The 20,121-nt window shown below is 41.1% G+C and overlaps 1 protein-coding gene across 3 annotated transcripts in view; it reads left to right on the plus strand.

Moving 5' to 3' along the window:
* Nucleotides 1-20,121, plus strand: part of Lgr4 (leucine rich repeat containing G protein-coupled receptor 4) — a 100,331-nt gene that overhangs the window by 26,776 nt on the left and 53,434 nt on the right. Inside the window, exon 1 of one of the 3 annotated variants that reach the window (XM_052726126.1) lies at nucleotides 13,782-16,384. The exons of the other annotated variants lie outside the window; for them this stretch is intronic. The gene's annotated coding sequence lies outside the window, so the exon portion shown is untranslated. Of the gene's footprint in view, nucleotides 1-13,781; nucleotides 16,385-20,121 lie in introns of those variants that run through there. 3 annotated transcript variants of the gene reach the window in all.

Below are 20,121 nucleotides of genomic sequence, written 5' to 3' on the forward strand. Positions count from 1 at the left end.
TTTTGTCAACAGAGACTTCAAATTTTCCTGTTGCTATTCATCATGGTGTAAACATTAGATCAGTGTATCTTTAAATTGTATTGTAATAGGCAGAATTTTGATCTTAAAAACTGCTGTTTGTGAGATGAGTGTGGTGACGCACACCTTTAATCCCGGCACTCGGGAGGCAGAGACAGATGGATCTCTGTGAGTTCAAGGCCAGGCTGGTCTGCAAAGTGAGTTCCAGGATTGCCAAGGCTGTTACACAGAGAACCTCTGTCTCAAAAACAAACAAACAAACAGACAAACAAACAAACAAACAAAATTCCCGCTGCTTGCATTGATAAATGGAGTTTCATCGAAAAAAAATTAAATGAATTTTGTATTAGCATTAGGATAGAGCTTCCAACAGTTTCTGGTGGTCCTGAATATACTTCTGCCATTTTGGGCTATATACTTATCTCAACATTGATAATTATAAAATTAAAATATTGATCAGCTGTAAAAAATGTTGAAGGTGCTATGTGTCCTACAGTATCAAATATTCAGCAAAGATTTAATCCCTTAAGTGAAAAACAGGCACATCTATCTCGTTAGGATACAAATTTGCTCTGGTCTTTAAGAACTGGTAAAACTATATGAACACCAAAAGGACTGATATTAAATGAATTATGGTTTATTATCAACAAATTTGTGTGCCCGTGTACATGTAAGAATTCCTCAAGTGAATGGGGTTACAAGTGGAGAAGTTTAAGAAGTGCTAACCTGGTCTATCCCAAAGAAAGTGCCTATCACGGCACCTCCTGGCTTCAGAAGATTGTTGACTGGTAGCCATGGGCTGCTTGTATGTACTGGTTTGATGGAAATTGAGGCTTGTGCTTTGTGGTGATGTTGTATGACTTTTGCCCAGATCATGTTGCTTTCTTTGCCTCTTCTACATGTTGAGGATACTTGACTCGGTGATTCCCAGCATTTCTTTTACACACACATACTAAAACTAGCTTCTTGGGGGAATGGAGAGATGGCTCAGTGGTTAAGAGCCTTGCTGCTACTCCAGAGGATTCTCAGGTTTGATTTCCAGAACCTACCTGGCTGCTCACAAACAACTATTTGTAACTTCAGTTCCAGGGGTTCAACACCCTGTTCTGGTGTTCTCCCTGAGCACCAGGCAGGCACACACGTGGTACACAAACACATTGCAGTCCAAACACACATACACATAAAATAAAACAAAAACAAAACAAAAAACCCTGAGCCTCTTGTTCTTGTTTTAGAGGCAACTGCTCTGACCTTCGTGTCTCTGTGTGCAAAAGGGATGTTAGAGTTGGAGGTATAGCTTGATAGAGCACTTACTATGTGTATTTGAGACCCAGAGTTCAGATTCCACCAGCATAACTGAAAGGACACTTTGCCAAGCCTGCATGTGAAGTCCACATAATATAGATATAATGTGCTTTGTGATATCTGGGCAGTCTCTTGGGCACAGAATTACCAGGAGGGCTGTATGGAACACAGATTACTGGGCCCTCCCCCTGCAGCTTCTGCTTTAGTAAAGCTACAGTTGTGCTAAGTAGCTTGTGTTTCTAATAAATTCCCAGGTCATCTTGATGCTGTTAGTCCTGAGGGTGTGTTTCGTGCTCCCTTCACCCCACCAGTGGTGCTCAGGAGTGAACTCAGTGTCTCTTACATGCTAAGCAGATGCTGCACTTCTGAGCTACACCCCAGCCATGAAGACAGCTTCTTTATGGAGTTCTATGTGTGTGGAATATTACCTTGTTGCCTTTTCAAATAGTTCCAGACAAATCACCATTTATTGTCAAAGCCCAAGATAGGCCTAAGGGTCTTTGTGGGACTAATGTTAGAAACTTACTGGAATTCAAACTTATTTTGAATATATTGGACCCATTGTTTTCTCCTGCATAAGCATGCAAAGCGGCATCTTTCCCAAAATGGGCTGTTAATGCTCTAACTTAACTTGAGAGTTCCATAGTAGTACTGCACCCTCTACAACCAGTATCTTTTCTGAAAGAGTACATGTTAATAAGAGATCTACAACACAGGAAGATACTCAAAGAATACAGACAGGTGCCCATAGAAAACACAAGTGGTGTGGGGATTATTTCTCTCAGGTTTCATGGAGGGAGTCATTGTGACTTGCAGGGTTATTGAAGAAGGGTCACCTGCTGGGCAGGCAGGTGTGTTTCTTCTCACGTTCTCTGGGCTTCTCCAGTCCCTCCTACCTTGCTTAAGATGAATTAGAGAGATTGTACATCAAGGAAACTGAACAGGTAACTATTGACATAAAAATACCATTTCCTGCAGTTTTTCAGGGGTTTGTTTACTGTGCTTTTTGACAGGGCACAGGTGCAGGAGGGAAGGTTCAGAGGACAGTAGACAGGGAGAAAATTCTGATAGGGCGAGTTTTGTCAGTAAGAAATAAACTCGAGGGAATGTAACGTCAATGGACAGCAGTGTAGTGGTTCCTCAAAAAGGTAAAATGGAATCTCCAGATTGAAGAACTGAAGGCAGGAACTTTAAGAAATATTTGTATAGTCTCATCATGGTAGCATTATTCTTTTTTTTTTTTTGTTTTTGTTTTTGTTTTTGTTTTTGTTTTTTTTGTTTTTTTTTAATTTATTTTAATTTATTTTGCAATACAATTCAGTTCTACATATCGGTCACGGATTCCCTTGTTCTCCCCCCTCCCGTCCCCCTCACCTTCCCCCCAACGCCCCCCCCATTCCCATCTCCTCCAGGGCAAAGCCTTCCCCACAGACTGAGGTCAACCTGGTAGACTCAGTCCAGGTAGGTCTAGTCCCCTCCTCCCAGGCCGAGCCAAACAATCCGGTAGCATTATTCTTAATGGATAGATACACCCCAAATATCATGACAGGTGAATGGGTAAACAGAGTGTGGTGTGTATATAATGAAATGCCACTCAGTCTCAGGAAGGAAATACTTCCTTTTATTATAGCATGGATGAAACTCAAAGTTACTGTTTCAGTGAAATATACTAGTGATAAAAGAATATATATTTTATGGTTTCACTTGTATGAAGTCCTTATAATATTAAAATTCATAGGCAGAGAAAGCAGAATGGTGTCTGCCAGTGGCTAGCCAGAATGGGGAATAGGGAGGTAATTGCTAAATGGGTGCAGACATTCACTTTTGCAAGATAAAAAGCTCTGTGGATGTAGAGTGGAGATGGTTGTTTGATAATCTGAATATCCTTAACGCCTATGAACTGTATAAATGATAGGTCTTCCATGTGGCCCCACTATGGAAATGCTAAGATTCTTGTACTTCAGAGTTTGAGTTTTGGCATTGACATTTGGGGGCTGGATAATTCATTGTTGCAGGGTTCTATGATAGTCTGGGTTCTCCTGAGAAACAGTACTATTAGATTAAGTATATGACATGTCTATCTGTCTGCTGCCTGCCTGCCTGCCCCCTCACCTCGTGTGTGTGTGTGTGTGTGTGTGTGTGTGTGTGTGTAATTGAGACTCATTAAGAGAAATTGGCCCACATCAGTGGGGAAGACTTGATACGGATAATATATATGGCTTTTAACATACATACACACATACAGAGAGAGAGAGTGGGAGAGAGGGAAGGAGGGTGGACAGGCAGATACATATGCACACCCACACTTTTTCAGTTCTTTAATAGAGATGATGGACCGACTTCACAAGCAAGTCTACTTTCTTTCCTGGCCTAGCATAGCAAGAAGAGAGCTGATGCTGTTCTTATTAAATACCTGACTAGGGACAGTTAGTCAAAATAGACTCCCCTCCCAATTTACTATTTACAAAGAGAATATTATGCAGATACAATGCTTTTAATGATTATTTCTAGGCAGCATTTATAATTTTTTTTTAACTGCAGGAAATAGCATATCATTGGTCTATCTACCATGCATGGATAAGTATGATTTCTTTTCAAGATAGCAATTTATTAAAAAAAAAATAGATAAAAGGTCTAAGCAGTGGGCTTCTTGGCTATTTTTAAGGAAGAAATTGCTAAGATACAAAGTAAGTTTTAAAATAAGAACAAATTTGTGTGTATTTGGAGTAGCATACATGTTTACATTGGTTGTCCTACTGCAGCCATGTAAGTGGTGGTTTGTGATCTGGACCAAGCTGTTTTAGCATGCCATCCTTCAAATTTTAGACCCATCCCAATTTTTATGGCTCATGACGCTATCTAAATGTTGGGTGGCAACAACAGAAAGACTGAAATAAAATGAGGAAGGAGTTGTCTGAAATTAAAATTGGTTAATACCAAATAGGTAAATGTATGCAGCTTTATTTTTATTATTATTGTTTTTTTCAAAACATGGTCTCTCTACATAGCTCTGGCTGTTATAGAACCCACTATGTAGACCAGGCTGGCCTTGAAGTCACAGAGATCCACCTGCTTCTCCCTCCCAGTGCAATATTCCTCCTTCATTCTCTCCTCATCCATGCAGGCCAGAGACTGACTAGGCTTAGCTAAGCGAGCTGCACCTCTGCCCTCCATCTTTTATTTCTCAGATTATACCCTTTTAGGCTCTTTGGATGTTAAGTACCATCTCTCTTCTGAAGGTAGTTTCGTGGGGTTGCTTTGTAAATGTTATCATATGTCAAAGCAAAAAGTAGCCTGGTGTTGCAAACATAAACGTTTAAGCCTAGAGTTACGGATAGGTCTGTGATGGATATGCAGTAGGATAAGCCTAGTCATGAGCAAACAGTATGAACACCTGCAGCAAGAATGACTGGCACAGTAACTGTTTTCATTAGCATCTGATAAAAGGTCATTGTCAAACTAGCAGGGCCCTGAGAAGACCTCTGTACTGCCATCAGGATTTTATTCTTATCAGATCCTTCTCATTTTTTTTTTCCTCTACATAGATGATGAAAAAACTGCAGTAGAAGAACTATGGAATATATATTGTGGTTATATCAAGAGTTTTAATTTCTACCACACCAAATGAAACTCTCATTGTTATAGGGCATGTTTTCTGAATAAGTGGTGGTTTGGGAACATTTATAAAGCCTTTTGCTAGTGCCTGGTTATTTTTTTTTTTTTTTTGACATTGTGGTGCTGTGAGGAATCAACATTCAGCAAATGACTGGTGTGATGCTCAAGTCTTGCTTGTCATCTCTGCTAGCAATTTTGGGCAGTTCTATGCAACGGAAGAACAGTGGGACTTCTTAAGGATGTAGTAAGGGTAATGTATGTGGATTGTTTGCCACAGTGCCCACACTGAGTACCAGCTCCTTTCATTATTGTTAGTAGTGTTGGTTAGGAGTGGCTTGTGACCTCCTAAGTGTTATCTAAAGAGGCAATATTTTTAGAATTTCCTCCTTTAGTGGACTTGAGAAGGTTGTGTCTAGTTGTCACATCACGGTTTCTGGGTTTTAATGTTCTAAGTAAGTAGAGGGTTATTTGGTGTAATGGTATGGGTTCCTAGCTGAGGACATGATGATTTACATGGTGAAAACTAAGGATAATGTTGGGATTTTTTAAAAAAGTCTACTTGTAATCATCTTCCATTTTTTAAATGTGTATGTGTGTGTGTGTGTGTGTGTGTCTGCACGTGCATACATGCATGAGATGTATGAAAGACTGAATCTAGGGCTTCAAGCATGCTTGGGCAAGGGCTGTACCCTTGAGGTGTACCCCTGGCCACCATCCTTGCTTTCTAAGATTATACCCTTTCAGAAAGTTTTGGGGGGTATTATGCACCATCTCTTCTAAAAATAGACTCGTGGGGTTGTTAAATAAAAAATGACAGTCTGATTTTTTTCATAATTTTTTTATTTTTATTTTATGTGCATTGGTGTTTTGCCTGCATGTATGTCTGTGTGAAGGTGTCAGATCTTGGAGTTATAGACAGTTGTGAATTGCCATGTGGGTGCTGGGAGTTGAATCCAAGTCCTCTAGAAGAGCAGTCAGTGCTCTTAACCACTGATCCATCTCTCCAGCCCTGACAGTCTGATTTTAGTCCTGCTGAATATATAGGATTTTGTGGATGAGAGTGAGCATTGCATTGATGTAAGTAATGGGAGCTTTAGGAAAGATACATGATAGGAATCGTTTCTCCACAGTCCTTGGAAGATGATGGTGTTGTAGCCCTTAACAAGGCTTCTGCTTCTCTTACTAAATAGTATAAATAAACAATATAAATAAACTAGACAGGCATTAATGATGTCCTTTTCTGTTATATTTTGTGATATAATTGGCATTACAGCTCAGTATAATAGGAAAAACATAGATTTCTATTCCATCTGTTGTTATTTTCCTTTGAGAAAGTAAGACCAGATTTATTAGTTAAAAAAAAAAAAAAAGAAAAAACAACCTGTAGTTGAGTTTGTAGAATGCTTGTCTATCATTCATGAGGCTTTGGGTCAGATCCCAGCATCGCATAAACTGGGCATGGTGGCTCAAGCCTATAAATTCTAGCACTTAGAAGGTAGAGCCAGGAAGATTAGGAGTTCAAGGTCATCCTTAGCTACATAGCGAGACCCTTTCTCAATAAAAGGACAATGAAAGAAATAAGAGAAGATCCAGATATGAACACTGAGCACATGTCAGACACTCTTGGAGCTGTTACTTCTTTGCTGTGTGTAGCATTTGTTCACAGTACCTAACTCACTGATCCATATCGAGGAAGATGGTGTTCTCTTTCCTACAGCTGAGTTCTGAAGCTTCTTCCTCAATTTCAACCTTTTCCAGGGCAGATCCTTTGTGTATCAGTGCCCTTCTCCCATCTTGGATGTTGAGACCTCTCACTGTTCAGTTCTTCTGTCTTAGAGGCAGAATTTGAGATTTCTATATTAGGGTCATGTGTTCTCTCCAGAGATGCCCTATATATGCAGTGTAAATAGCAGTGTTTTAAGTATATGGAGGGCTCTTGTTTAGAAGCTGCTTTCCCATTTCCCAGCCTTGTGGTAGAACAGATGTTTCCCAATCTGCCCGGGGAGAACCTGAGAACCTTTCTAAGAACAAACAGCCATCATTTAATTTTAGAGTTGGAAAGGCTTTGCATACCATACTGGCCTCACATCCCAGAAGACAAGCTAGCTGCTTAGAAGAGTTTAAGGACTCGCCTCAGGCCACATGCCTCACGTTTGGCTATGGCCCTTGGAAGCCACATTCCATTTTTAAGTCCCATTTTAAGTCAGAAGTTGAACCACAGTAAGGTCCTGCCTGTGTTGTGCACCACATGGAGAGGTGCATATGGAGAAAAGAAAACGGGCCTCCTTAGTGGAAAGGGTTTGCACAACAATAAAGTGAATAATTTTCCTGTTTAGTGCTGTGAATAAATTCAGTCGCTGCAGTTTATAAATGTCGGGGAAACGATGTGAACTGAGTGGGAATGTGTTTTAAAGGAGTCCTGAGCAGGTGTGGGAGAAGCAAATGGTTCAGTGTGAGATGTCTGGGTTACTATTGAGAATAGCGCGATGAGTCAGATCTTTTTGGTAAATTTCTGATTCAGTATTGTTTAATATTCTTGTAAAATACAGTAAGGATTACTTTTTTAGAGAAAGTGAAACGGAGAAAAGAACATAGACACAGTATAAATCCCAGCATTTTTCTTTTAACACATAAAATACCTTTGCCAGATTGGGGTGACAGGGACGCTCAGTGTGTCTGCTTGGTTCACTGTTGGCTGCCGGCAGTTTGCAGACCAGCCTGGTGTTTTGTGTGACTCTGGTCTAGTGGGTAACACCACGGGGCAGAAACCAGCTGTTGTGGGAGGACTCAGCCAGAGCATATCAATTTAAGTGGGGCCTGGGAGGAAAAGTAAAGCTCCATCGGTGTTAGCGGCTAGAGAATCTCATACTCTTCGAGGAGTCTGGGGGATTTAATGTGACCCCACAGCAATAGTGGGGAGCCACTTAAAGATCTTAGGCGACTAATACCATGTGTGGCCTTCAAGGGCACCACTGGTAAAGTTGCCACTGTTTGTCAGCTCTGTGTACCTCTGAAAATGCTGTATTCTGTGTCAACTGTTCTGTCATGATTTTATTTTTTCTTGCTTTTCTTGTTTGTGTCGTTCAAAGAGCAGAAGTAGGTTGTTTTCAGTATTGTTACTGTGTTCGACTCTAGGCCTTCTCAGGTTGGATACTTTCTTTTGAGGTCCGCCAGCTCCCTGCTCTCTTGTCTACTACGCTGACGCTCAGAAAGTGTCTTTATTTGTTAAACAAAGGTTTAGTTTTTGAGCATTTCCAAAGCAAGGTCAGCACGAGAGCTGAGGAAAGAGGCTGTTTAGGTGAAAGAGATTATCAGAATACTTAGGAAACCTCGGGGAACTGTAAAAATTACAGTGTATCTTCCAGAGAGTTGGCTATCCTGCCTGCTCTATGCCTTTGCATTCTTTGTCTAGGACTGAGTAGCAATGCTCAGCTGTAGCCAGATTGTTCGTCCTGGGCCAGCTGGGCCAAGAATTCGCCTAAGATTTAGCAGTTACCATCAGAGTGTGCAGAAGTACCTACTGTATGATGCTACTGTCCAAGTATTTGACGCAAGTTATTTTATAATTCTCAGGGCAGGCTTGTAAAGTAAATGGCATGTTTCATTATTTTGGAGATGCAGTGAAAGCACAGGTTAGTCCGTTTCCTAATAACCAACCTAGCTACCCCCAGGGGATGTGCCTCAGTGATGGAGTGCTTGAGCAGCGTTCATGAGGTTCTCCTTTCAATCTCTGCTAGTGATACCACTCACAGAGCTAATCTGAAGTGGAGTTTGAAGGTGAACATAGCAACCTGGAAGCAAAGCCTGGGTTTTCCTTAAGTTAGTTCTGCCTGAGATGGAAAGATTCTTTGTGTGTGTGTGTGTGTGTGTGTGTGTGTGTGTGTGTGTGTGTGTGTGTGTACATATATATGTAGTTTTTTGAGGATTGTTCATCTTATATGTGTAATTATTTTATCCGGAAAGATGAGAAATGTGGAAGAAACAGTGACCCAAGAATTACCGAAACAAAAACAAAACAACCACGGAAGAGCCACCCATGCAGGAAAATCTCTCTGCAGAATGATGCATGGCATCAGGCCATTTAGCATCCATGAAAGTTATGTAGTTTTGGTTCAGTGGCTTGACAGGAATAACCCCACCCCCACCCTAATACCCCGAGTTTACTCCAGTCTGGGCTAGGAGTTAGAAGTTTGTAGTGATCCAGACAGACTGTGTCTTTACCCTCATAAATGCCAAGACCATTACATGGAAGATGATAACCAAAAGGGCTGTTATATTTGAGTACTCCTCAGAATCACCTGAACTTGAAACTTTTTAATGCCCTTAAATGTGCATTTCTATCAAATCCCCAAGTGGATTAAACCATATCTTTGTGAAGTCCTGGCCAAATTGTTAGTGCTGGCTTACAGAATGTGCTACAAGATAGTTGTTCTCTCTCTCTCTCTCTCTCTCTCTCTCTCTCTCTCATCTCTCTCTCTCTCTTCCTCTCTCTGTCTCTCTCTCTCTGTCTCTCTCTCTCTCTCTGTCTCTCTCTCTCTCTCTCTGTCTCTCTCTCTCTCTCACACACACACACACACACACACACACACACACACACACACGAGAGAGAGAGAGAGAGAGAGAGAGAGAGAGAGATCAACACCAGCTGTCTGCTGTCTTCTATTGGTCTTCATCTTTTTTGAGACAGGGTCTTTCCCTGAACCTTGAGCTCATTGATTTGGCTAAACTGGCTGGCCAGCAAGCCCTGAGGATCTTCCTGTTTCCTCCACCCAGTGGTGGGATTTCAGGTGTACACCCCTATGCTTGGTTTGTGCCTAGGTGCTGGGAATCCAAACTCAGTTCCTCACATTTGTTCACTTTACTGACTGAGCCGTCTTTCCATCCCTAGAAGTCTTCTTCTAGTGAAGTAAAAGTAAGGGAGGGTAATTTAAATGATAGATACAGAGAGGAAATGGGCTGGATGATAAGACAGACTTACATGGAGGTCACTTTAAAGGGACTAAGGAAGAAGGCAAAGGCTGAAACTGCTATGGAAGGACTGAGGGAAGAGCAATCCAGGCAGATAATGAGATCAAAGAGTGGGGGAGAAAAGGGTCTGGACATTAGCCCCAGAGGAAGCCAACCTGAGTTAGGGGCACAGGGATGGCATGAGGTGGCTGGGAAGGATACAGGAGCAACCTCAAGTAGGGTTTGATGGAGAGCAAATGGAGCTCCACGGCTGGAGCGCTACGGGTTGTTTTTTTTTTTTTTTAAGATTGCTTTGGCAGCTATGTGTAGGTTGAATGGGAGAGGGATAGGAAGTGTGGAAATATGAAGACCAGACAGGAGACTGTAGTAGGAGTCCAGAGGGACTGGGCATGAGGAGGGTATGTGTTCAGCGGTGGAGGTGAGGTGAAGCATAAAGAGGTGAGCCAAAGATTGCATCTGCCTTGTATCCAGTGTTTTATCCCAGCAGCCAATGCTCATAATGAAAGCCCAGGAAAGGTTAAATTACATTTTATATGTGTTGTTTTAAAGGAGATGAGTGGAGAGAACATTTTGGAAAAACATACATCATCAAAACTTACGTGTGTCATTCATTACCTTCCCCTTGATCCCCTGCAGGCAAGTCTTCAACTATCTGGGAAGCTTGGCTGTCCAGGACAACTTGTTCTCTGAGCTCTCTGGTTTATTTATGTTACTGGGGAGTATAATCTGTGTGTGTGTGTGTGTGTGTGTGTGTGTGTGTGTGTGTGTGTGTGTCATTGCTTAATTGTTGGCATGTAGTGACTCAACTGGTAATTTAAATTAATAGACTGTGCATATAGGCATGCTATTGTTCTCTTAGATCTCGATGGAGCTTTGATTGGCAGTTAAGTGATGGTGTATTCGAATTAATTACTGCAGCTGAGAAAGAGCTGGGAAAACACACTAGGAAAAAAAATAGATAGTTGTGATGTAGGAGTGAGAGGAAAAGATTCAGCGTGAGAGGGAGCCTAGAATAAATTATCCAGAACTTAAAGGCGAGAGCGGATGCCAAATGGGGCTCTGTCTGTTTGTACCACGGAGGTGTGGTCAGCTCTTAGCCCCACTGGTTCACTGATGCAGGAGCTAGCTCCCCTGATCAGTGTGTCCTCTGTAAGTGGAGCCATCACATAGTGGGTCCCCCCCTTCCTGTTTCTTGGGATTCTCGCCCAGTCAGCTCCACCTCAGGCGATCGCTTTCTTACATGTTTACACACATTCTCTTTAAACGGTATGTTTCTTTTTCCTTTGCTCTTTTAAATCTTGCCCAGTTTACCTCAGGAAATTCTTTTTTTTTTTTTCCCTTTGTTTTATTCTAGAGCCAAAGTAAGGGAGGGTGCGGGAATCCTAGTCATGGTTAATATACATGAGGTTCATGCTGGGATAATCATATTGACGAACGATCCAATTACCAAATCTGGTGGCTGTTGGATTACAGATTTCTTGGCGGCCATTGTCAGTGCAGCATTTCCTCTGCTTAAGTCTCTTCTTTTTGGGGTCTCCTCCCCCTTTCCAGTCATTTGTGCTTGCTGTCTCCCCGTCCTTTTCTGTACTTCAAATTCAGCTGTGTCTAGAAATGTTTTCTCAGCTATTGTATTTTTTCCTTCCATTCTGGAGATGCCGTCCTGAAGTTTTAATTCAGTACGTTGCCTACCTCGTTAGCCGCTTGCTCCTCCTCTCTGACGTTGCGGCTCAATTCTGGGCTTGAATTGAAATCTGCTTCCTAGTTAATAATGTTACAAGACCCAGCATACCAACTCACGTCCTTTCCTGTTGTCTCTCTATATGACAGCAGATTGTTCTGAAAAACCACTGGGCCATCTTCAAGGTTCACCTTAATTTTCCTCCACCTTCTACACTGAAGGGACTCTAGTTCATCAGCCTATCTTTTTTGTCTGTCTGCCTATCAGTCTTTCCACCTATCCATCCATCAGTGTGTCCTTTTCTGTCCCATGTGCTAGTCCGGTGGTTCAGAACTTTATTATCACTCAAGACTAAACTTTCCACTCAACCTTCTCCTCCCTTTCCAACCTTCTCCTCCTCCTTTCCTATTTTCTTCTTTCTTTCTTTTTTTCCCCCTTGAGACAGGGTTTCTCTGTGTAACAGCCCCAGCTGTCCTGGAACTCCCTCTGTAGATCAGGCTGGCCTCAGAACTCAGAAATCTATCTGTGTCTGCTTCCTGATTGTTGGGATTAAAGGCACCAGCGTACCCAGCTGCCACTGTACTCAGTTTCCTTATTTTCAAACATTAATTATTTACCAATTTTTAATGGTGAAGGTTTAATCTAAGACCTCATGCATGCATCCCCAACCTTCTTGACTTTTCAATTACTCATTCATGCTGTACATACAACAAATGTTTGTACATTTGTTGGCTTGTATATGACAGGCACATGGGAGAGTGCTCAAAAGATACTACTGTCTACTTGATTCTGAAATGAATTCACAACAGCTCTGATAAGATAAAATACAAAGTAAATGAAGAAGAGGACCACAGATACCTCCTACAAGTAAATCAGAAATAGGAGTTAACTGAAGCACCCACCTAATGCATGCATTTGTGAATGGACTTTTAGTAGCTGATGGAAGAGGGAAGGAGGGTCCATTTCTGTCATTCCACACTGTCCAGAGAGTAGGACAAGTTGTACAGAAGAAACACAGCTATTCTTGGAATGGAGGTCAGAGAGAACTTTTCCCCCAAGGGCTCTGATAAAAGAGAGTTCCTTGTGACCTCATGAATAATCTCTCTGGTATTCCTATTGTAATCACTATTGGGGGGTTGCTGCTTCTAACAGTGCTCAGTGTGAGCCAGCAGAGGAGGAGTGTGAGTGTGTAAGTTCAATAAAAGTAGTTAAGAGTGTGGGGAACATAGACCCACCACAGTTTCTGGTAAAGCAGCCGTCACAGTACATCCTCAACTCCTTTTCCCATCCCCAAACCCATCATTACACAGATCTCATGACTTCCAGTCTGAAGCTGTTATCCTTGTATCTTGTTCTTGGCTTGTTTGCACATCTCTTGCTGGTCCTGAATGGCCCTGGCCGCTGGATCTGCCTTCCCTCACTGCCTTCACCTTGCTGCCCATCCCTGTGAAGACACGTGCTTTCTTCACATCAAGGTCAGAAAGCAGTTGCCATGCTCATAGGATTTGCTGATCAACAACTCACAGAAGTTTAATTAAAACCAAACACACTGCCACCAACACATCAACCCATTAAAAAACAAAAAACAAAACAAAACAGAATTCTTTGGTAGAACTGTTGTCTCATTTTAAATTTAATATGTATTGGGGGCAGTATTTTTAATAAGAGACTTCATAGTCCTGTTCTCATTTGTTCTGATGTATTTGTGTTGTTTTATAAAAATGTATTTGTTAACTACAGTTCAGCTGACTCTTAGAATCAGTCTGGCACTTTTTAAAATTTTTTTGATAGCACATACTAATTCTATGTAATAATAATTTATGTTACTGGGAAAACTTGGGTTCCATTTTTTGGATTCTCAGTCTTGTTTAATAATAGAATTTAGCCGGGCGGTGGTGGCGCACGCCTTTAATCCCAGCACTCGGGAGGCAGAGCCAGGCAGATCTCTGTGAGTTCGAGGCCAGCCTGGGCTACCAAGTGAGTTCCAGGAAAGGCGCAAAGCTACACAGAGAAACCCTGTCTCAAAAAAACCAAAAAAAAAAAAAAAAAAAAAATAATAATAATAATAATAATAATAATAATAGAATTTAGAAACGGATTCAGAAGGAAACTTAAAGACAGTTACATTAGTTCCCCCCCCCCAAAAAAAATACTCCACCAGGACAGACAGGCTGAGAATCAGCAGCTGCCAGGGGAAGGGAGATGAAGGAGAAGAAAAGAGAAAGAAAGCCTTATGTTTTGAGATTGGATCCTACAAAACTGACATTTTTCAGCATGCAGGTCAGCACACAGCCATGTAGTAGAAGAGTGGAGGGGTTGCTTCAGAGAAAGAGTGGGGAAAGCCAGGGAAGCCATGCGTAGAATTTTGGCCAGTATTGGAAAAAGAGACAAAAGAAGAATGAACAGGTCCGTCCCATGGCAGAGGCTCTGAGCCTAAGGGGCTGTATGGAAAAGGTGTTCCCGAGAATATCTCATTGAGGGAATAATTATTCCTCCCATCTTCCTCTGGCTTTAGATGAGTCAGCTTCCTAAGGGGTGGTCTCCTGATCAGTTGATTGATAGGCCCAGTTGGATTAACCCTTAAGGAGAGGAGACAATGTTATGTAACATCCTAATCTTTAGAACAGATCCTATCTCTCCAGGGACAGAGGTATTCCATTCTTTTAATCAGGAGGCCTAAGGATGGGGCAAAACTAATGTTTACCTTTCTAGTGTTACCACGGAAACAGGAGATGGGGTCCAAATCTCAGAATGTATGTATTTGTACATTGTTTCTGAGAGAAATTTTGTTTGTTTGCTTTTCACATTCTGGATCATAGTTCTAAGATATTTCTATAAAACAAACAAACAAAAAAACAATACCACAGCTAAGTGTGGCTAAAAGACTCCTGGGATTTATCATTTAGATTCTCATCTTGATTCTATAATTAATTACTTAATGGTCTGGTACTTGGTTACCTTGTTATTAAAATGAGATGATTAGATTGCAATTGAATGATAGCAGGAGAGATTATCAGAGGTGACTTTCAGTCCTGGCATTGGCCACAGGTAAAGCCGTCTAGTCCTCCCAGTGATGTTCTGAAGTCAGAATTGTCATTTCTGTTTACACAAGTGGGGGCTGAGGGACAGATTACAGGGTTTGGACAGGGTTGTACAGCCAGCGATCCGACAGGCTCTTGGCCTGGCTTCTGGGAGAAACCCTTAACCGCTATGCTTTCTAGTTCAGTGGTTCTGTGATGTGCTATTTATAAGGCAAAGCCTGTATTTTGAAATTTTGAGGCAGTAAAATTAGTTTTACTGAAATTCAGTTTTGCCTTATCCCTCCCGAGTTATTTTTAAATCCAGTAACTTATATTTAAATGAAAGTGGTACTTTCTTGCTTGTTCCCAAATGTGTTTGCGTGTGGGGTTATTTGACTATAGCATTAGACAACAGGGAAGAAGTCAGTTACTGATGTTCTGTGATCTTCAGTGTCTGTCTGGCAGGAGACTCAGCATCACTTATGAGGATATATTCTTTCTTTTTTGGTATAACTTATTTATTTTTATTTTGTTTGCATTGGTGTTTTGTCTGCATGTATGTCTGTGTGAGGGTGTCAGATCCTGGAGTTACAGACAGTTGTTAGCTGCCACATGGGTGCTGGGAATTGAACCTGGGTCCTCTGGAAGATCAGTCAGTGCTCTTAACCACTGAGCCATCTCTCCAGCCCTTATGAGAATGTTTTCTGTACCCACTTGTAGCTGGAGAATTTTTCTCCAGCTCCCACCGCCAAGTCCCGCCAGACCCGGAGCCCACTTATAAAATAAACACACAGACTCTTACATTATTTAAACTGCTTGGCCATTAGCTCAGGCCTTTCATTGTCTAGCTCTCACTCTTATATTCAGCCCATTTCTATTAATCTTTACTTTGCCACGTGGCTCGTGGCTTACCGGTACTTTACATCTTCCTTGTCCTGGCGGTGGCTCCAGCCGGTCTCCCTTTCCTTCCTCTTTCCTCAATCCTCCTCTCTCCTTGTCCCGCCTATACTTCCTGCCTGGTCACTGGCCAATCAGTGCTTTATTTATATCGAGTGATATCCACAGCACCACTCTTCTTTCCTTTCTGCAACAGGCCTTTGACCCTCTCTGAAGCATTGGAGAATGGTCAAGCTTGGATTTTTTGGAAGTACTAAGTATTTAGCCAGATCACTATGTGGAGTATTTAATGGATTATCTATTGTCATTCACTCCACAGATACTATGACCACTGATTGTGCTAGAAGCGTGCTATGAAATAGCAAAAACACAGATCCTTAAGGAGATATCTGAGAAGTTTTACAGACTCTTGATTCGTGGTTATCAAACTATAGCTACTATCATCTCATCATACATATGAGCAGCTAGTCTTATTCAAGCCTTTTCCCAGTATGACCCAGGCCCAAACTTCCAACTCTTCCTCACAGCCCATCCATCCACCATCTTTCATCTACACCCATTGCTGTTGGTAGGACGGTCAGTTTACTTTTCTGTCTAGGATACTTTTGAGTAAAAAAAAGTGTGTGTGGGGGGGACTGTTAATATTTATTTTGGGACAGTAAATATAAGCCAGAATTGTACCAGGTTGACTGCAATGTATTTTCATTTCTAATGATCTGAATGGATGCCCTAAGCTGAACGTTGTTTGCCATGATGAAGTTGGTGTTAGTGTATGACACACATATCAGAGGTAGTCCCTTGGGTTTGTGAGTTGGTAGGCTTAGATATGGTTTTCCTGGCAGGAGTTTATTTCCCAGTCTACAGAATCTACAGATTTTCTCAGGTAAGTGTCTTAAAGCAAAAATTCTCAGTGAAGTATAAAGTAACAACCCTGAGTAGTCTTTCTTTGGACAGAAAACAATGAGAGGGTCAGGGAAAGGGGGAGGGGGGTAGGGAGAGGGAGGGAGGGGAAGGGAGGGGAGGGGAGGGGAAGGGAGGAGAGGGGAGGGGAAGGGAGGGGAGGGGAAGGGAGGGGAGGGGAGGGGAGGGGAGGGGAGGAGAGGAGAAGGAAGAGGAGAGATTGCTCTACCCACCTGCATTATGGAAATGGTGAAATCCCCTGAGTGCACTTGCTTTTAGGTTTAAGCCATACTTGTTGGCAACTGGTCTGCAGGGTACTACCTGATTCATCATTAGGAATACATTTCCTGCCCCTATAGAATGAAGTTAGGGCCTTAGAGTTTTAGAAATTAGAGCTGTTGTCCAGGCCACTCATTAGTAGTTCCCTTTGGATTTGAGACTTCAGAATTTACGATTTTAACCTTAAAAATCATTACCTTATCTAGGGGGGATTTTTGTCAAGGTTATTTACCACCATTTATGGCCAGTAAGTGAAAAAAACAAAAAACAACACCAAGATGTTATCATGTAATTCTAATAACCTCAACACAGCCCAGAGTCGCAGGCTGAAAATGTAGCTAGCTCAGTTTATTACCATTTCCATGGAAGCACCTGAACGTAACAATGTATTCAAATCTTTGCAATGCCCAAAGACCGTTCAGTCCATTTTAGCATTGCCCTACAAGAGGAGACGGTACTAAGGTGGAGCAAAAGGAAGGCGACGCCTTAAATGTTAACTGATCCACCAGAGCAACTCTGGGTGCTGGGGGACCAGCTGCAGTTTTGACTCAGTTTTGATGGAGAATAAGCGATACTGCATTGGAATAGCCATTTCCTTGAGTCTGGCTGTGTCAGAGAGGACACATGAGACGTGGAGGCCTAAGCCACAGCATTCACTTTGCAGTCAGGGAGAGAGACACACATACATGCTCAAACAAAGTCTCTGGAAGCCATTCTTACCTTTTTTTGTTTGCTCTGTTTTTTTTTCTATTTCAAATTTAAAAAGTTGGCTCCGAACCATTAAGATGATTTCACAACCCATTAATTGGTTGTGAGCTGAAGTTTAAAAACTACGCGTCTAAATAGATTTTTTTTTTTTGTGGGTACGCATGTGTGAAGGCAAGAACCATGAAGTAATGTTTTCCTATCAGTCCTGTTAATAAGTATAATAAATAATGAGCCATAATAAAGCATGAACCATTTAGTTAATTAGAATATTTACCATAATACATGCTGTTGGGTTGCTTTCCTTATGAATAGTGCATTCTGTCTGCTAGGATGAAGTAATTGAGTGTTTCCAATCTGCCCAGACGGTAATCCTTACAATACTTGTTGTTGATGTTAAATGGTCTATTGAAATAGCATTTTGTCTGTGTGTCTTGGCTGGTAATGAACACTGTTTTGTCATTGTAGGGTTACCAGAACAGCTGTTGACACCCAAAGAATGCCTGAAAACACCCGTTAAGTAGCAGAAAAAAGAAATCATAGTTTTAACCCTTTTCTGCTTTATATGATGCCAGATGGTAGAGTACTTGATCATGAAGAAACTAAGCTCCTTCTGTTTCTGGCATTCATTCTTCAGTGTAATAAACATTCTCCAGTAGTAGAACATTATGTTTTTCTCTTTAGAGTATATCCCACACTTGAAAACTAGTCTCTATTTAAAAACACAGAAAACTAACCAAAAAGAAGCTGAACTTCTACTATTAGGAAATACTGAATTAGCCTCACTAGTTTTATTTTTATTTTTAGTTACTCCTTTAAGAACATGCCTTTTAAGCCGCACATGCCTTTTCTTTGTGGAGTGATATTTGCAGACTAGTGTGGGGTTCACTGTCTTCTCTAACTTACGGGCTTGTGCCTCCCTGAAGAACACACCCTAAGTGTCTCCTGGCCTGTGTTGCTTCATCAAGAGCATAAACAATTACGGCATAAAATATTATGTTTGGAATGAAGTCATGCGTCGTTCTTAATTGCTGAACTCTCATAATTTTAAAGGGGGGTGTGTTTGTCTACTCATTCACACACTTGCTAACACAAGCAAAGGAGCCCACACAGACAGATAGGAAAAGTATGAATCTGAAGGTTTCTTATTTTCTACTAATGCATGGAATGTGCGGGATCAGGAATGCTAAAGTGGGAGTTATAATGATAGCTTTAGCCTTAGAAGTTACTGAAGTTCAGAGAGCTGGAAGCCTTCTCTGCTTTTGTCTCATTGCCCTGTATATGATCTTCCTATAGCAAACCGGGCACGCTTAAATGTCAGCAGCTTTTCATGCAATTAAAGTTCTTATTTCTAAAGGTCACTTAAAATGCCTCAGGCTGTACCTCTGCTTACCTTGGTAGCTGCTCTTATGATCTGTAGCCACCTTGCTCATAATGTTTGAGTTTCCTGATGATCATGTTTTAATTTATCGTGTTACTTGTAATTCTTTAATTCTTTGATGGTTCTGTGCTTTCGACAACTCTAATTTTATCTCATTTGACCATGATTTTTTTTTTTATATTACCCCTTTCTCCTAGGAAGCATCCTCATACACCTCATACCAGTTACTTAGTTCAGCATCATTCTTTTTTTTTAAAAAAAGGCAAAGAAACACAGTGTGGACTATGGTTTACATCATGACAATATACATTATATAAATGTCTATATATGTATGCATATTATATATAGTTCTATCAAATATAGACATAAATAATTTTCATATATCAGTAGTTAATTTTATATGTAGGTTACTTAACTTCGGTGGTGGCTGTTTACTATGTTTCTTTTAAACAATGATGTTTATCACTAGCTAAATAGATTTCATTCCTTCTCCTATGCTACCAACTTAAAAGTATTTGGGAGGGTTTTTGGCTATACTGGACTGGTGTGTTAGGAAACATCCATGGCAAATGTTCTAGTGGTCAGCAAGTGTCTTAAATAATGAAGAATTAGCCCATTCATTGAACATGCACATTGTGTCTTTACTGAGAAACATTGTCAACCTAATAAGTGAAACCACAAATCTAAATAATCGCTCTCTATAAATTAACACCTTTCCTTTCTGGTTTTTAAAATATATATTTGTTTATTTTTATATATGTGTGTGCATGATTTTATGTGTACCGTGTGTGTATCTGGTGCCATGGAGGCCAGAAGAGGGTGCAAGATCACCTTGAATGGGATTTACAGATATTTTTGAGTCCCCTGATATGGGTACTGGGAACTGAACCCAGATCCTCTGCAAGAGCATCAAATGCTCTAACCACTGAGCAAGCTGTCCACCCCAACCCCTCTGCTTTGTAGTGTACAGCAAGGAGTCACTGAGGGTTTCTTAGAGTGATCTAACTTGATAATTTCTTCTTGTTCTGTCATTTGTGTGTACTGCTTTGTGAGGCTTTTAAGGGTTAGTCTATGTTTTGTGTATCCCCAAACACAGGTACACACACACGGTAGGTGCTCAGTAAAGAGAATGAATAGGTTTGGCTAAATGTCCTCATGCAAGTCGATAGCAGACAAACAAATAAAAAACCAACATGAGCAAAATAATCGATCCAAACTGAAAAAACACCCAGTTTCTTGATTCTCAAGCCAGTCTGTCAATCACATTTTTGGTTTTATATAGAGATTGGAGAGAAACCCTCTAGGCACAGAATGAATGATTTAGACAGAGATGTTAGGAGGTAGTTATATGTCTC

This window comes from Peromyscus californicus, unplaced genomic scaffold, assembly GCF_007827085.1.
Source record: "Peromyscus californicus insignis strain IS unplaced genomic scaffold, ASM782708v3 Scaffold_7__1_contigs__length_154581171, whole genome shotgun sequence".
Lineage (NCBI taxonomy): Eukaryota > Metazoa > Chordata > Mammalia > Rodentia > Cricetidae > Peromyscus > Peromyscus californicus.